Source organism: Micropterus salmoides, unplaced genomic scaffold (genome assembly GCF_014851395.1).
Source record: "Micropterus salmoides isolate LMB-PRFRI ecotype aquatic unplaced genomic scaffold, ASM1485139v1 Ms_hic_scaffold_8, whole genome shotgun sequence".
In the NCBI taxonomy this organism is placed as follows: Eukaryota; Metazoa; Chordata; class Actinopteri; order Centrarchiformes; family Centrarchidae; genus Micropterus; species Micropterus salmoides.
In genome coordinates, this window is record NW_024044570.1 from 15,234,027 (window position 1) to 15,250,748 (window position 16,722).

Genomic DNA, 16,722 nt, shown 5'->3' on the forward strand with positions numbered 1-16,722 from the left:
TAACTCAGACTGCTTAAGTCATTGCTTTCAGATAAAGTTTTGGATACATTTTTGCACAGAAACAGGCCCCATCACCTGCCTTGGAAGCACATTAGGAAGAGATGATTATAGCAAGCCAAACTTGTTTCATACAGTATGGGCACATAACTATTATTTTATGATAGACATACAAAAAGCTCTTCTTTAACTGTCATTACCTTTCAAATATAAATGTTTCATAAGTTTCAGTCATGTGGTATTGCCATATAAAGAATTCATCATAGATGAATGGATGATAAACTCATGTGGTAACACATGTAATATTTGAATTTGACTGCAAGCAATCACATGTTGTCAGTGTTTGTTTACAGGTGCAGCTCATCAAGTATCAGTTCTAAAACACATTTACACCGCAGGGTGTGATACTGAGTTTTACTCAGGAATCTCAGTTCTCTGAATTTGGTGCAGGCAGACACCAAAGAGGGACAACTGGCCGCTCATGGACTTTACAGCATGTCATGGTTTGGTCAGAGGAAGAGATGGACACGCAAGAGGAGACAAAGGGAGAAAATATAAATCACTTAATAAATGATGATAGGTTAAGCTACCCAGCACTAAAAAAACATGACAACAAAATGTACTCATAGTATTAAAGTAAAGTAAAAGTACTTTTTAGACAGGATGGTCCCTTTCAGAGTTATATTATTAGATATCATATCATTACACTCTCGTTACTGCTGCTTTATGAGCAGTATTTTGGTGGAGGTGGAACACATTTTAACTACTTTGTATACTGTGAGTCAGAACTGAAGAAGTCTCTTGGATGAGGGATGAAACATCTTTTAGTATCTTCAATCAAGTCCAGTTGCCCTTGATTTTAACCTTCCTTGGATAACTATGACCTGGGTGACTGAGAACCTTCACAGACACACTATTGGTTAGTTTAATCTATAGCACAGCATCATATTTTATAGCCTACAATGATCATATGTTTTGTTTGTAAAATTTTATTCTATGATTTAACTTGTAGCTGTATCTACCAGATAAATGTAGTGGAATGAGAAGTAATATATTTACCTCTGAACTGTAGTGGAGTAGAAGTATAAAGTAGCAAAAAATTTACCCACTTTACATACATGTAGGCAACTTACTTTCCACCACTGGGCACTATAAGTTTGAAAACTACTTTTACTTAGCCTTAGTATGAGTTTGATTGCAGGACTTTTGCTTTAACAGAGTATTTTACTCTGTATTATTGCGTATTCATTTTATTTCCACCACCTAAACAGCTGGGGAGGTGGGTTTTGTGTTGTTGTTTATTCACTGACGAAAAAAACAACACAACTTTTTTTTCTTCCCACAAGCCATCACTCTGATGAACAGCTGACTTCTGACTCACGGTGTCAGGAACAATTCCTGTGGAATAACCCAGTAACTCTGTCTCTAATCAGCCTCCTGTTTACTTACTAGCATTCATCCTTCTCTCATTCTCTATTTCAGAGCTGTTCATATTGTTCTTACTTTTATATTGTCATATTGTATATACTGTATATCAAATCCACCTACCTCAAGTACAAAATACCTGCACATAATACTTATTTATTCCAGCATCCTTTGCACTATGCTCCATGCACCTGTACATCTCATCCTCCTCTGACATGTACATAATAATAATAATAATAATAATAATAATAATAATATTTTACTCCTACATCCTTTGCACTCTTCTCATTGTACTATTGTCTCAATATGTCAATATTGTTTTTGTTTGTACAGTATATATATATATATATATGTATATGTGTGTGTGTGTGTGTGTGTGTGTGTGTGTGTGTGTTCTCTATACTGTAGCCTGTGTCTGACTTTATTATTGTATTATTGTATAAGTAAGCACATCGTGAGCAATGTACAATCCTGAGTCAAATTCCTCTTACGCGTACACAAACCTGGCAATAAAGCTGATTCTGACTCTGACCACATTTACGCTCTAGCGCTAGTCTATGTATTACGGTAAAAACAAGTGCGCTTTCGTGTGAGTGCAGGTTAATACGGTCGTGTCCAGCTCCCTCGGATTGTTTGCTGCGCCGTGTTTCTGAAAGCACGGAGTTCGGCGATGTACCTCCACACTGTCCGTCCTGCTCGCTCTCTGTAGTTACCAACGTTACACTCTGGAGACCACTCCGCTTCCTGTTGTAAGTTACACAATATATTCTGTGCTTTTTTTAATATCTTCACCACGAACTTCAATTTTAAAGATGCTTCAAGCTATGTTATCTACCTGTCGTCTTGGAGAGTGAACACTAACTGCTAACGTTAGCTGAAATAACGTTATAAGTCATTTGCGCTGCGTGATTTGAAGAGATTATCGACTGTTGTGTCCGTTTAAAGATATTTTATTTCAGTCGGCGGTGAAGTTGTTTTGTTGTAGCTGCAACGTTACTTAATTTTAATTTTCTTAAAGTATGGGTAACGTTGCAAACGTTGGGGTAACGTTAGTGAAGTTCAGCGTGGTGGACAGCTCTGTAAAATAAACCCTTTAAGAAAAAAAAAAAAACATTCATTAACATTAGAAGATGGAGACCTTAATGGATTCTGTATGTTTTATCGTTTAGCTCCATGACCATGTTGCTTCACCCCAGCCAGTAACTGTAAAGTTATTTATCGGCCAAATGTTAACGTCATCCAGTTAAAAGCCTTAAAATGTGTGCTTTCATTATTCACCGCAACAGAGGTGAGCATGTTCATAGTGTGTGCTGCTGGGTTTGACAACTCCCAAATCCCAGTCCTGATTTTTTTTCTTTCAATTTCATTAATACATTGTAGTTTTTATGTTTTAAATAAAAAGATTAAAACGTTGAGAGCCAAAACACACCAATGTCCGGATATTTCAGTGGTAGAAATTGCTTAATTTGCGCAAGAACTGACTTAAAAAATAAATGCCAATGCCCCAGCTGTGTTTATCACAAGGAAGATGGGAGACATACACAGTAGTGTGTGCTGTAATGTTTACATAAAAATGAAAGGAGTTTGTGTCAGTGTACACAGTTCAAATTAATACTTTAACTCTGAAATTATAATTTAGATAAAATGCAATAATGAAATGAAACTGCAAAGGTAAAGCGGTGTGTTGGAGTCAGTCAGTGAAAGTCTGTTTTATGCCTCACAGTTCAGGTTAGTGTTGATGTGTCAAGACTTGTCTAAAGTGCAGTTTAGCAATGCTTCAGCACTCCCAGAGTATATAGTTATGTAGTCAGTGTTGTGAACTGACATATAGCTTGATATTATGCAGTCTGCAAGGGGAACTCTCAATCCTATTTATGTTATGAGGATTGTGTATTGGATAGCTGAAGTGTAATTTATTTTCCAACCTCCAACTACTGAATTTGTTGAGGAAGGAAGAACAGACAATGAACAGTATGTTTGTTTTTATTTTTGCCTTAAAATGACACCACTGCTAAATGCATGCCGGTGCATCGACATGCCCATGTTTGTAATGCTACAAGCATAACTTCAGATGCTTAGGCCAAACAGAAGCCAGTACCATGAGGGAAGCAACATGGTGGCTATTACATTTTTTTATATTTGACATCTAATAAGGAGACAAATGAGGGATTTTACCCCCCAGCATGAAGCCATGTAAATAGTTTTTTTTGGTTTATCTTTTTCATTAATCAAGCCTTATTCCTGTGGCAGCAGTTGCACTGTTTGTTAATCGCCTTGTGATCAGGAGCCAACATGTCATCCAGGCTCTGTGGGCGGGCAGGCGATTCTAATTGGCCGAGGAACTAGGAAAGATGAAACAGGGCTTCCTTCTCTGTTCTTTGTGCCCACGGTGACAAAGGTTTCAGCTTTGAGGAAAATTAATAAAATTGATGTGGAGTGGGCAGAAGTGATTGTCTGTTGAAGATGCAGTGGTTGTGCTAATGTAGCCATCAGCATTTTTTCTGCCTGAGGTATGTGTTCAGCAGCTGTCTCTCTGTCCTTTTAACCAAAGCAGGCATGATCAAACCACTAGGCATTATCTCTGTTAACATAGCAGCACTACTTTCTGAATCCAGAAGTGGCTCTGTAAATGGGTCAGATCTGGCCTGATGATGACCTTTTGGACGGTTTTCTTTTTCCATGAATGCGTATGACTGCAAAATACTGTCACCTCAGCCAAACCTCAGAGACCTTTTCAGCTTTCATTGTGAGCTCCCCTCACTAATGGCTCTCATGCAGAAAAACAGCACAACTCTCTGTGTCACCTAGAAGTGGCACGCATTCTCTTACAACTTTTCATAATACCTGTCTGACATTACATTATATAATGACCTCCGACATCAGTGGGGCAGATGTACAGCAGGTGTACTATTGGTGGACATTGTACTATATTTACTACAAAACTGAGCGTTTCTCTTTGCAAGTTTTGAATGTGTCCCCATGCACTCCACTGTACTGGAAAGAGAGTTAACCAGGTCTCAGTGGAACCGGGCTGTGAGGTTGAAATGATCCTGGGAGTGTTGAGCATTAGCATGTAGATGGTTATGTGTCTCGGTGTAGTTTTTGTGAAGCATGCTGTGGAGTCAGACCAGACGGTGACCCCTTGTTTTGTTTTAACCCCTCAGTGATTAACGCTGGGGTATGTAATTTATTTCAGATTTTAAAAAAATATATATATATTTTATATCTCTTTATATCCTCACAGCAATCAATAAATCAAAAGGTCTGACACACACACACACACACACACACACACACACACATATATATATATATATATATATAAATTTTTTTTTTTTACTGTAACAGCTTACAGTGTGGATCTCCTCTACAAGGGTTGTTTTGGTAATTGTCCCTTTAGATTTAGTCTTAAAATAGGAACAAATATGATTTACCTCAGGAGAACGGTGGTTCGCTATATTTAGCTTCATCTTTCTTTACTGACTTCTGGTCTGTGTCTAGGGACACCGGCAATATTCTGACAATGAGGATGGCTTTCTTCCTGGCATCTTTACTTTTAATTTCCCACTGTCTGGTGTAACAGGGGGTTAGCCATAGGCTTTAATAATGACCCTACAGCAGATGTGCTTCTTTTTATTTACAGTGGACAAGATTAGAGAAGCAAACCATATGTTGCTTTTCAGACTTTGTCGTTTTATGGCAGTGATAGGCGGCCCGACTCATTAATTACATCTGGGGAAGACAGAAAAGCAATTCCATTATTGAATGGTGGCAAAACAATGAAGACAATTTCTGTGTATATTTGGCAAGTCATTTCCCTCAGGCAGTTCCAGCTGTCTGCATAAACTCAGCAAAATCTCATTTGGGATTCATTATCTTTGATAAACCCTTTACTTCGCATTGTAATGTTGTACGATATGTGGTGCTATCTTTTGTTTGACTTGCTTCCATCCGCTTTTGTTTGCCCAAAATATATTTATGTGGCTTTTATGGGACTACTCTAAAGAAATTTTTTATTTGAAAACATATGCTATAATTTTTTACTTGACAGATAACTTTAGTGGACGCCAGAGGACATTTGAAAGAGCGGAATAGTGGAAACACCATCTTCTTCTTCAGTTGGGGTTATGAGCAAGGTGTAAAACTCCACATCTAACGGTATCTGTATTCAGTAAGTAAAAGTTCTGTTTCACTTTCCCTATTTTAAAATGGTTTAGTAATTGGTTGGTCTGTAGAAAAAGGACCACAGTTGAGGAATGAGGAATATGCCAGGCTGTGTTGGTCAGCTGTTCAAAGGCCTATGCTCTGTGTGTTGTTTGGAGTCTACATGTATTCATGCTCATGTGTGTGCGTGCGTGCGTGTGCGCATGCTCTGAGTTTTTTTAATATGGTTTCACATTTACCCCCTTGCCATTTGGACAAAGTCACCTTTCAGTTCTCCTCAGCAGTGGTCATCATCTAACATTTTGCATAGTGTTGTCTGGTCAACTGACCTCTTGGCAATATTTTACTTGAAGGACTCCATTCTTACAATTTGGTGAAAGAAATTGAAATATCTCAGCTGCTAAATCTTAAAAACACAGGCTGCAGCTTTATCTCTCCATAGACTTAGCCTATCAGCTTTAGAGCCATCCCTCTGCAGCTTGCTTAATCTCTATCCTACAGGCGTCTTTTTCATTTACACACTGATTCCATTTAGACATTGGAACTCAGCAGCAGCTCATCACTAATCATTTGGTTCCCTCTGAACTGACAACTGTTGCTAGTGTACTGCATTATGGATCACTTAGCGTGCAAGGTTCATCAAGAGGTCGCTCCACTAAAGTAGTTTCTCTCTGACTGTCACAGAAAATTACTGATTTGGGTAATGTTTGAAAAAGAAAATAATATGTACATTATCTTCTCAATTATCCACTAATCGTTTGGTCTGGAAATCTCAGAAAATAGTGAAAAATGCCCTAGCTGAAGACTAAGAAAACAGGATAATATTCAAAAGTGACTGTCTGAAGCCAGAGGATTTTTGGTGTTCTTTCTTAAATTATTTACATGATGATTAACTGATTATCAAATTGTTGCCAATTCGTTTTCTGTTGATTGATTAATCAACTAACTGGATTGCCATTTGCAGATGTTTCTGAGGCCGGCATGCAAATCAGCAGACAAAAAACAAAACCAGAAGTTTGTGTAAATTGTCAAATATGGCTGAAAAATACATTGAGCAGCAGCTGCGGTTGTCAGCAGAATAGATGTCCCTGGTCCAACTTGGCCGACCTTTTTTCAACAATATGTCTTTTAAAGTGACTTTTCCTGTTGTGATGGTTTAGATAAGGATGGGAATCTCACTCTTATGACGCAGATCCCAAATAGCTTTCGCCTGGTACAATCATGCACTCAGACCAGGCCAAAATGAAGTAGAACCATTGTAACTGGCCAGACTGGTTACCAGTGCTCTCTCCAAGTAGGGCTGTTGCAGTGAAGTAACTTCCCCTGCAGTGATTTATTGTGGCTCAACAGTGCAGTATATTTGCTATTTTTGTTTTGTTTTTTCAAATTTATGTTGAATTAAGTATATACTGCTAACACCCCACCGCCCACTGCTGCCAACACAGTTAAACTGTCGTTCTGTGGGAAACACTATATATTACAAGGTTATCATGTTTGCACTATTTGAGAATGTATGGTATGTTTTTTTTAGGCAGAATGTTTAGCCATATTGCCCAGCCCTTGCTGAATTTATATCATATACAAAATTCCACATTGAGTTGTTTTAACTTTACTGCATTTAAAAAGCTAAAGAAAACATAAATAGTGATAGTATTAGGACTGTGTGATCATCAACAGGGGTATCAGTTTGATACCCTGTCACAATGGACATGCTGCGTAGAGTGACGCAGTTCGGCGGTTCCAATACAAAATCACCCAGATCTCTATCACATATACTCTGAACAAACACGAAGACGGGCAGGCATTGGTCTTTACTATTTTTGTCCCTCCAAACATACTTTATTATTGTCTAAATGAAGTAAAATAAATCACAATTCCTGAAGGATGACATACATTCCCTTTCTCAGTACTAGAGCTCAAGCAGCAACTTGAACATACAGAGGTTCCACAAGACTGGCTTTTGCCGTTTTACCAGTACCAGCTCAACTCGCCTCGACTCGGCTTGATTCTACTCGACTCGCTTTGGCCGTGCTCCGTTTTCCATTGCACATAGTACCCAGAGAAAGTACCCCTCAATGTAGCTGGTCTTCATAGCGACGCCACACACAACTGCCGTGACGTAATATTCAATGCGACACACACAACAGTGGCACACACACAGCTGTCTCTTGATTTAAGTTAAAGCATTTCAACATTACTCAGAATGTAAAGACAGATAGGCGGTATGAAAACCTTACAGCTCTGCTTTCCTCTACCGTTGTTGCTGCAGTGGTCTCTGTGACAGTGGGACCAGAGGGCTCTGTGAGCAGGCAGGCTCAGGCAGGCTCAGGCAGGTGTTTATTTTAAATATAATTCACAACCGATAAAGCATACTTACAGGTTGTGATTGTGAATTTCTAGGCCCAAACAGTGTCGGAGTTGCATCGTCTTTTAGGACTAAACGTTGAACTGTTGCCGGTGTTCTGACGATCTAACGTTATGCTGCTTTGCCGAAAAATGCTAACATAGCACAAATCCATAGACTCGACTCTACTCCGTCCTGCTCCATTTTCCATTGCAGGTAGTACCCAGAGATAGTACGTAGCTTGTCGTCATAGCGACGCCACACACAACTGCCGCGACGTAATCTTCAATGCGACACACACAGCGTTTTTTTAAAACGTTTGAACATTCCTCAAAATGTAAAGACAGATAAGCGGTATGAAAACCTACAGCTGTGTTTTCCTCTGTGTGACGACAGGAGCAGAGGGCTCTGTGAGCGGGCGGCTGGCCGGTGTTGCGGTTTAACGAGTGGCCCTGTTAACTGGTGGCCGTCAGCCGAATGCGTCTGTGGTTGTCGTAGATACGACAGCTGTTGAAAACAGGAAGAGAATACATAGGTGTTCCTGCGAATGCCTCTTTCTTTAGTTAGTAATTAAAAAGTCAAAACATACTTTTCTGATTCGTCTTTGGAGTCGTGTGTGTGTGTGTGTAAACCTGTCACGTACCACTTTGTCACGCTTTGAACATTGCTTGTAGTTACGGAAAATGTTGAACTCACAGAATTCACAGGAAGAGGCAAATTACTCTTCCTGTGAATGTCAAACATTATCTCTAATAAATGTTTTAAATACACATATTTGTCTTTGGAGTCTATGTCAGTAAACACGTGTCATGTAGAAAAACGATTCAGCCTTTTAAAATGAATAAAATAAAAAATATTTTTATCACGGGATTCGAGCTCAGATCAATGTGGGAAAATAAATCAAAGTCGGATCGATATTCCACTAGCCTACGTTGCCATCACCTCTCACTTATCTGTCGGTGTGGCATAAAACAACTTCTAGAGCATACAGCCAGCCATCACTCTTTAAAACGGGAGACACAGATCAACTTGTGACCACACAACCAAGACCATGTCCGTATTTTACTTGTTCCCTTCACAACCAAGCCACCGTTTAACACAGTTGTTTACAAGATGTGGATGGGCAATATTTATGTTAGTAGCCTACTTCGTCCTGTGCAAGCATTGATTTGGCATGGCATTTGTGGTTCTTGGTAAAAACCTGATTAGTAAGCTCCGTGGGTGTATTCACATTTACCAAGAGGCGTCATATCTGAAGAGGAGTTTACAATATAATGTGTCAAAAATTGGCAGTAATGACGTGGCGGTAGAGAATCTTTTTCTAGATGTAAGTTGGAAATAAGTTTTACCTATGGAAAATTTTCAGTGCACGTGAACACACACATTCTGCAAGAGTTTTATTCACTGGCCATGGGCTTACTGTTTATTAGTTTTCTCCCTCTGTGCCTTACACGCAAACACACACACACACACACACACACACACACACACACACACACACACACACACACACACACACACACACACACACACACACACACACACGCGCCCTGACAGAGTTTGGGGATGTTTTGGAAAGTTAGAGCTGTTTTGTAAGATTTGGTCCAGGCAAAAGAGAATTTGTCTGACTACTTGTAAAGTGAGCTGTGTGAGCTGCAGGCCATATTCCATTTCCTGAACAAAGATATAACATTTCCAGGAAGAGATGTAATGACTTCTCAAAGGAAATGACTGAAATTCTGTTGTCTGTCCCCGGATTATTTTGCACAGTTACTACAACTTAACTGCTATGTTATCGGTGTAATCAAACAAGCTAATGGCATGCTATTTAGCGGTTCCTTGCATTTTTAAAGATTGCTTTGTGTTTTCTGCAGACAAGAGGAAGGTTGAGGTTTAATGGAGGTTGTAACATGCAGTGTTACAAAAATTGATTTTCTGTCACAGAGAACCTTTTATTATTTGTGCTCTGTCTGCAGTGTGGGAGAATGATGGGACAAACTAATCTCAGTCTGAATAGTAACAAGAGTGTTAGAGTTTGTGGAAGGTGCTCTGTTTACTGATAGGGGGAATTGATTGAAGTGTTTCATTGCATCAGAGTAACACAGAGAAGAATAAGGGAGAATGGGCTGGGTATCAAACGTAAATCTTTGAGCACTGACCAAATTGTGTGTGTAGTATTTATTATTCTCAGTTCAAATCTTAGCAGGTGTTCAGGCAGAAAACAGCCCTATGTAAAAACAGCGTAAGAGGCTGCAAGTGTTGGGGGAGTGTTGTTTCAATGAACTGGTGAGATGATGAAGTAGGATCCAGGAAGGCTGATTTCAATAGTAGATCTTTTTAGTAGAGTTTAAAGGCTTGTCAGACGCCAAACCACTGCACAGCAGTGATGAGCCAGGTTCATCTTTGTGCCTATGCATAGAGTGTATAAAAATCAGTGCATCGCTCCTATTCTAATGAAGGAGAGGGCTGTGTTTTTGGTCATAGTTGGGTAGCGGTAGGAGTCTGCCAGTCCTTAGTCATTCAAACGTGCTATGAAGATGGCAGCAGGCAACACTGCTGAAGTAGCATAGTTAAAGAAAAAAGGCAGCAGCGTCTATCAATGATTATCGAAGTAGTGAATTTTTGCAGATTTCAGACATTGAACTGTGATGTGCAAAGTAGACAAATTAGCAGCACAACCACCTTACTGCAGCAGTTGAGACCTAAACATGCAGCAAAAGGGGAGCAGTGTGTGGCATTTATTCACTACTTGGTATTTGTGACAAAGTAATGCCTTAATTAAAGCCTTATAAGCCTTAATAAAACTTCAGCGGGTCTTATATTACCCCCCTCTATGGGGATTGACTCGCTTTTGGAGGCAGTCTGAAGTGGAACAGCAGTACTTAATGTGTTGCTTAATCTTTCAGCACCAGAGTTTGCTTTTTTATACAAAGTCACTTATCATGTTAGTAAGTGAGCCCACATTCTTGCCCAATCTTCAAGTGTGTGACATCAAGATGGAAGTTGTTGTGCTTGGGTCTAGCGTGCTTCTGGCGTAATACTAACAAGCTCACCAGCAACTACATCCACTAATGTAACGTTATTGGCTGCAACTGTGGAACAATCTTGTTGTCTCATTTGAATTTTTTGGAAATAGAAGATTTATTGCTGTGCGAACCCACCTACATATGTGCACTACCGTGTCTGGAGTGATGAGCATAGGATTATGAAAAGTTGTTTTATGCATGTTCATGAGAGGAAGTGAGATGACAGAGGATAGGAATGCAAACATTTAATCAAACTACATTTTACTAGATGCCAACATAACATGTATTTTTTAAGGATCTCTTTTTGACCTTTTCTCTGCAAATTAATTTCACTCGAAGAGATCTTTAGAGACACAGATTGAGCCCTCAAATAAGTACTTTTCTGTCATCCCGCAGGGCTGCTTAGCAACCAGGTAATGCTTCAGCGAGCAAGACAAGCGGAGCAAGGAGGGATCAAATCGAAGGCTTGAAATAGTCATATTGTGACATTTCAGGGGTCAGTCCTTTGTACAATTGACATTGTTTAATTTGTTGTGAAACACACACACACTTATTAATTTGTGCTAATGGCAATATATCAACGATCACAATCCTTGGGAGCACACAATAAGGTATTTCACATCTTAAGTATGGTGTGACTTCAGAAGCCAGAGAAGGTATTTCCGTTCTATTGTTGTTCACAGTCAGGGCACTCTGGGAGGTGGGCAGCCAGAAAGCTCTTTCAGTTGCTTTAACACTCAGTCACTGACAGTGAGAGAAAGTAAATGTCCCCAGCCCTGTAGGTTTCCCTAGGGACACAAAAACATATCTGCTCTGCTTTTAGAAATTGCAGATTATCACACTCCCTTTTTAGTTCTTCACCACAATGGTCAACAAGATCAGAGAAGCAGAAGAATGTTAAAAGGAAAGTTAGAAAGATGGCATATAGTTAAAAAGTGAGTGATATTGATGGAGAACCACTGTGGTAACTTGTTTTGCTTTAGAAAATATCTATTGTGCTTTGAGTCATGTAGCATGACGTATCCGTATACATTAGAGCCTGAGGACCAGATTTTAGGGTCAGAAACCCAGCCCAAGTGTGCGGTTCTCCTCTTAATGGTTTAAAATAAACCTACACCTTTGTAGGCCCAGGATTTCTAGTGTAAATCATTCATTCAAATGGAAGGAAAAATATTGTTATCTACAAGCTACGGTGGGCCATATGTCCAAAAATATGCCTTCCAAATGCTATTTACAGTGGAATAAGATGTCCAAATCATTTTGAGTTATAAAACAAATGTTTGTGTAACCTTTTGTTGACACCAGTAGAGCTGATCAAACAAGACCTAAGGTGTACCTTACTATCACACCGGGCTACTATATTAAAAGTGTGTTAAACAGGATCCTGGGTTCTTAGCTGTTGATGGCGAGCTGGCTAAATATTCCCTGTTTCCTAATATTCGGTACAGTGACTTCAGGCAGGATAAGTAGTGCATAGACGACAAACAATGTGTGTAAGAACAACAACAGCGCGGTGCCTCCACTGTGGAACTACTAAGCTCACTTTAAGAACTGTACTGAAGTTCCCCAGAATAATGGTCAAATAGTACAATATGAACAATAATATATAGTATGGGGAGAAAAAAAGGAAAAACATTTATTTATACTCTCCTGGTACTCTCAAACCCAAGGGTTTCCTTTGAAACACCACTTTTTTTTAATCAACCCAAACCACTAAAGTTTTAAGTTCAAAGTTTAAACCTTTCAATGAACCCTTAATAAATTGACTCTTCAAAATAACACTTTCCTGTTTGGTTTCTCTTAGGATGGAATAGAAAAAATATTAAGCCGTGTGTGTGTGTGTGTGTGTGTGTGTGTGAGAACTGAATGAAAATAAATGTAATCTGTACAGGTATCAATAACAAAAGGTACCACTCTAGTATAATAAAGTCCCAAGTACACACATCTAAACCATCACAGTTCGACTTAAATGTTCAAATTATTACCAAGCGCTTGGATTTGTAAACATTTTGTTTTATGTTTTATTTTTTTATTTGTCAGGGACAATGTACAAAATACATAAATCTTACAAAAGATGTTTTGTACCAGAATTAGCAAACACTAATTTCCATCTGCAGTCCCCGGGCAGGTGCAAACAATATTGAAACATTACATTACAAATAACTGTCAATAGCACTAGCAAATACATATAATATTAATCCAACAATAATCATTTATAACCAATCAGATGTTGAAATAAAAAAGCTAATCAAAAGACCATCACAGCCTAAAATATATACAACATATTCAAAAACAATTACTTCAATATTACATTTGTAGACTTTAAGTGTGCTTATGCTGACACAGCTGGTTATCGAGGATGTATTTCTTTAAGTTTCAAGAGAAATTATTCAGATCTACAGACAACTTTAGACTGTCAGGAAGTTGATTCCATTGTTTAATGGTTTTAAATGAAAAGGCTGTCTGTGCAAAGGCAGAAGATCATTTCGGGATAGCACAATTTCTGTGTTCAGTGGAACGGGTTATTCGGTTTGTTTGTTCCCAATAAAGATTTATGATTTTTTTTTATAGAAGGTAGAGCAGTATTATTAACAATTTAAAAAACAGTTCTCAAATTTGTATATCGAATTAGTGAGTCAAAACTTAATATTTTATATTTACTTAGAATATTGCAGTGGTGATAACAAGAGGCCTTTCTGTCAAGCACCTTTAATGCCTGATTATAGACCGATCTGAGCGATTTAAGTGTAGTCTCGTTGGCCTGAGACAAACAGGACAAACAGTAAGTACTATGTGAAGAGATCATAGCATTAAAATATATAAAAGATGCTTCAGTTGTCAAAATATTCCTAATATGTCTAAAGATAGAGATATTATATTTAATAGAGTTGGTCATTATTTTAATATGTTTTTTAAAACTTAAGGTTTGGTCTAAATGGACAGCTAAATATTTTATCTCTGTGACGATGTTAATTTTTTGTCCATTAAACTAAATGTTAGGTATATCTTTAACTTTATTGGACTTAACGAAATACATTCCAACAGTTTTTTCAGTATTTAGTGTTAAGAAGATTTAAGCCAATTACTTATTTTATCCATGGCTGAGGACAGTTTAGTGGCTACTTGCTCCATATCCCTCCCATGTGCGTACATGATGATGTCTACGCCCTTGCATACAGCTGGAAGATCATTGATGTAAATACTGAACAACAAGGGTGCCAGAATTGATCCTTGCAGGACCCCAGTTGTGGTGGGCTTCAGAGAGGACAATACATTTTTTACCCTCACACATTGCATCCAATTTGAGAGATATGATTGTATCCAAAGCAGTGTCTCCATGGACAGATTTACTTTGAGAGCTTAGTCAGGAGGACACTGTGGTTTACCGTGTCAAAGGCTTTTCGCAAGTCCAGAAACACGGCACCCACCGTGCCCCCTCCGTCCAAGTTGGCTTTTATGTTTTCCATCAGATAGCAGCAGGCTGCGTCGGTGGAATGATTGTGTCTAAAGCCGAACTGCATGGAATGCAACAAATTGTTACAATCTAAGTGATTGGTTAGCTGCTCTATGATAGCTTTCTCAAGAATTTTAGATGCTACGGGCAATATACTAATAGGCCTGAAATTGCTAATTTCATTTTTGTTTCCAGATTTGTAAATTGGAGTTATAACTGCTGTTTTAGACACTGGGGAAGATACTCTCATCAATAGATTTATTCACAATATATGTAACTGTACTATATAACTGTTGTTAAAATGTGTTTTAATGAAAGAGCTATCAAGTCCCCAGAAATCTTTTGAGTTAGATAAAGATTGTATTATTTTATCTGTTTTAGAATAGTCAATGTGTTTAATACACAGAGCCTCATGATCGTAAATAGAGGGCTGAGGTGATGAACAGGGATGAGGCAATACAGAGGCGTGTTGGATAATTTCATTTACTGAATCAATAAAATACTCATTAAAATAGTTTGAAACTATTAGTCCATCCTTGTGGTTTTCATCATCTATTTATCATCTAGTTTGCCAAAGTTTTTAGAATTGCCCTTTGCTTGTTTAATTATATCCAGAAAAAACATTGCTTTTGCTTGTCTTAACTGTAGAGTAACTTTATTTCGAAGTCCCTTATAGATCAGGCGATCAGTTGTAAGTCTCGTTTTTATGGGATTTTTTTAATGCTGAATCTCAAGTTCTCATCAATTTCCATAGATTATCATTTAACCAAGGCAAAGGAATTTTGCCTTTAGGCTTTACCTTTTTTCGTTTAGAATATTTAAAAACAAGCTGTTGAAACATCTTTATCAACTCACTAGAAGCTGTATTACTGTCTTTATCATTTATCATTTCAATCCAATTTACCTTTCTAATTTCATTATCAAACCTCTCAATATCTTTCCTGGGGATATAGAGTACAGATTCATTAATATCAACCTTATTTAAATTTCGGTAGCGTGCTTTTGACAGTTTCCTTGCAACTAATGTTAAATTATGATCAGAAAGACCTGTTATTAAATTATAAACTTTACCGTTACGGTTAACTTTGTTAGTAAAAACTAGATCAATAAGTGTTTTGAGATGAGAACGTTTGGATTTGGATTCATTTCAGAACACTTTAAAAGGCTCCTCTGTGTCTTTTACTTCCTGCATTTTAAAGCTTTGCAAGTAATAATACCCACAAGCGAATAAGTTTACTATGATCCTGAAGTGAAAGCAATTCACTTTAAATATCCAAAGTTCAGTAACACAACCCCTTTTACTGTGGTGGTGTTTTGTGTTGTGAAGGGTCTGCAGTTCACCTTGAAATGCTTAAAACTCTCCTGTAATATGCTGGCAGTCTTGAGGGGAAAATAATTGGGTGTACAGAGTTTTAGCCACTAATAACTATTTGTTGTGCGTCATTAAAGCCTGCTTCTTTAGATCATTTGATTAGTCTGGGATAAGAGTTACCCTGGACAAGAAGCATTTGACATCAGGTATTTCTAGCCAACTGTGACTCCACTGCACCACCAGGGCCTTGATTTCTCCTGACTTAACTCTGCAGAGACATTTACATACTGTAAACTCAGTTGGCAGTTTATTAGGTACACCTAGCTTAAACTGACAGTCTAATACAACATTTCCTGGAATAAATCCTACCTTCATAAAGGTTATAATGTCCAGTCTTTGTTGAAACTGTTTTAGAGAGGTGACAGGTGTTTCTGTTATCTTGTCCACCAACCACAAACTACATCCTCTATCGTCTCCAAAACATTTTCAACAAAGTCAGAAAAGTTAAAAAGCTATGTCAAGTAGCAGGAGGCTGTCCTGCAAAAGTGGGAAGAAATAATCAGTAATCAAGTAATAACCTATTTAATAGGGGACAATTTAATGGTCTAATAGTTACACAAACATTGCTATATGGCAAATTGGTTTGATACATTGAATTCATTGATACTGATTACATTTGTAATACTTTCTTATTGAGTTGTTGAAATTGTATTCATCCACTACATGATTACACACTCTTTCTGATGATAAAATCTGTTTAAATTGTAAAGCACAGAATTCAGAAAAATTAAAACAGATTTCTTAGGGCCCTATTTTAAGCTAGTTCTTCATAATACACTGCTGAGTGTAAATGTGTGGTTTAATAATTAAAATGTCATAGCTTCAGCTTTGGCACAATTTGAAATCCTCTGTGAATGTTTTGCAGCTTTAGTTGATGTTTCATTACAGTAATGAAACAGAACATGTGCTCTTGCTTTCTAACCTGCCCCTCTGTGCTGTG

At 38.1% G+C, this 16,722-nt stretch overlaps 1 protein-coding gene across 3 annotated transcripts in view; it reads left to right on the forward strand.

Moving 5' to 3' along the window:
- Positions 1-2,045: 2,045 nt before the first annotated feature.
- The window catches only part of tp53i11b (tumor protein p53 inducible protein 11b), a 36,960-nt gene continuing 22,283 nt past the window's right edge, over positions 2,046-16,722 (forward strand). For 2 of the 3 annotated variants that reach the window (XM_038705919.1, XM_038705918.1), the window contains exons 1-2: positions 2,046-2,171; positions 5,474-5,593. The gene's annotated coding sequence lies outside the window, so the exon portion shown is untranslated. The remainder of the gene's footprint in view (positions 2,172-5,473; positions 5,594-16,722) is intronic. The other variant, XM_038705920.1, reaches the window with a different exon arrangement.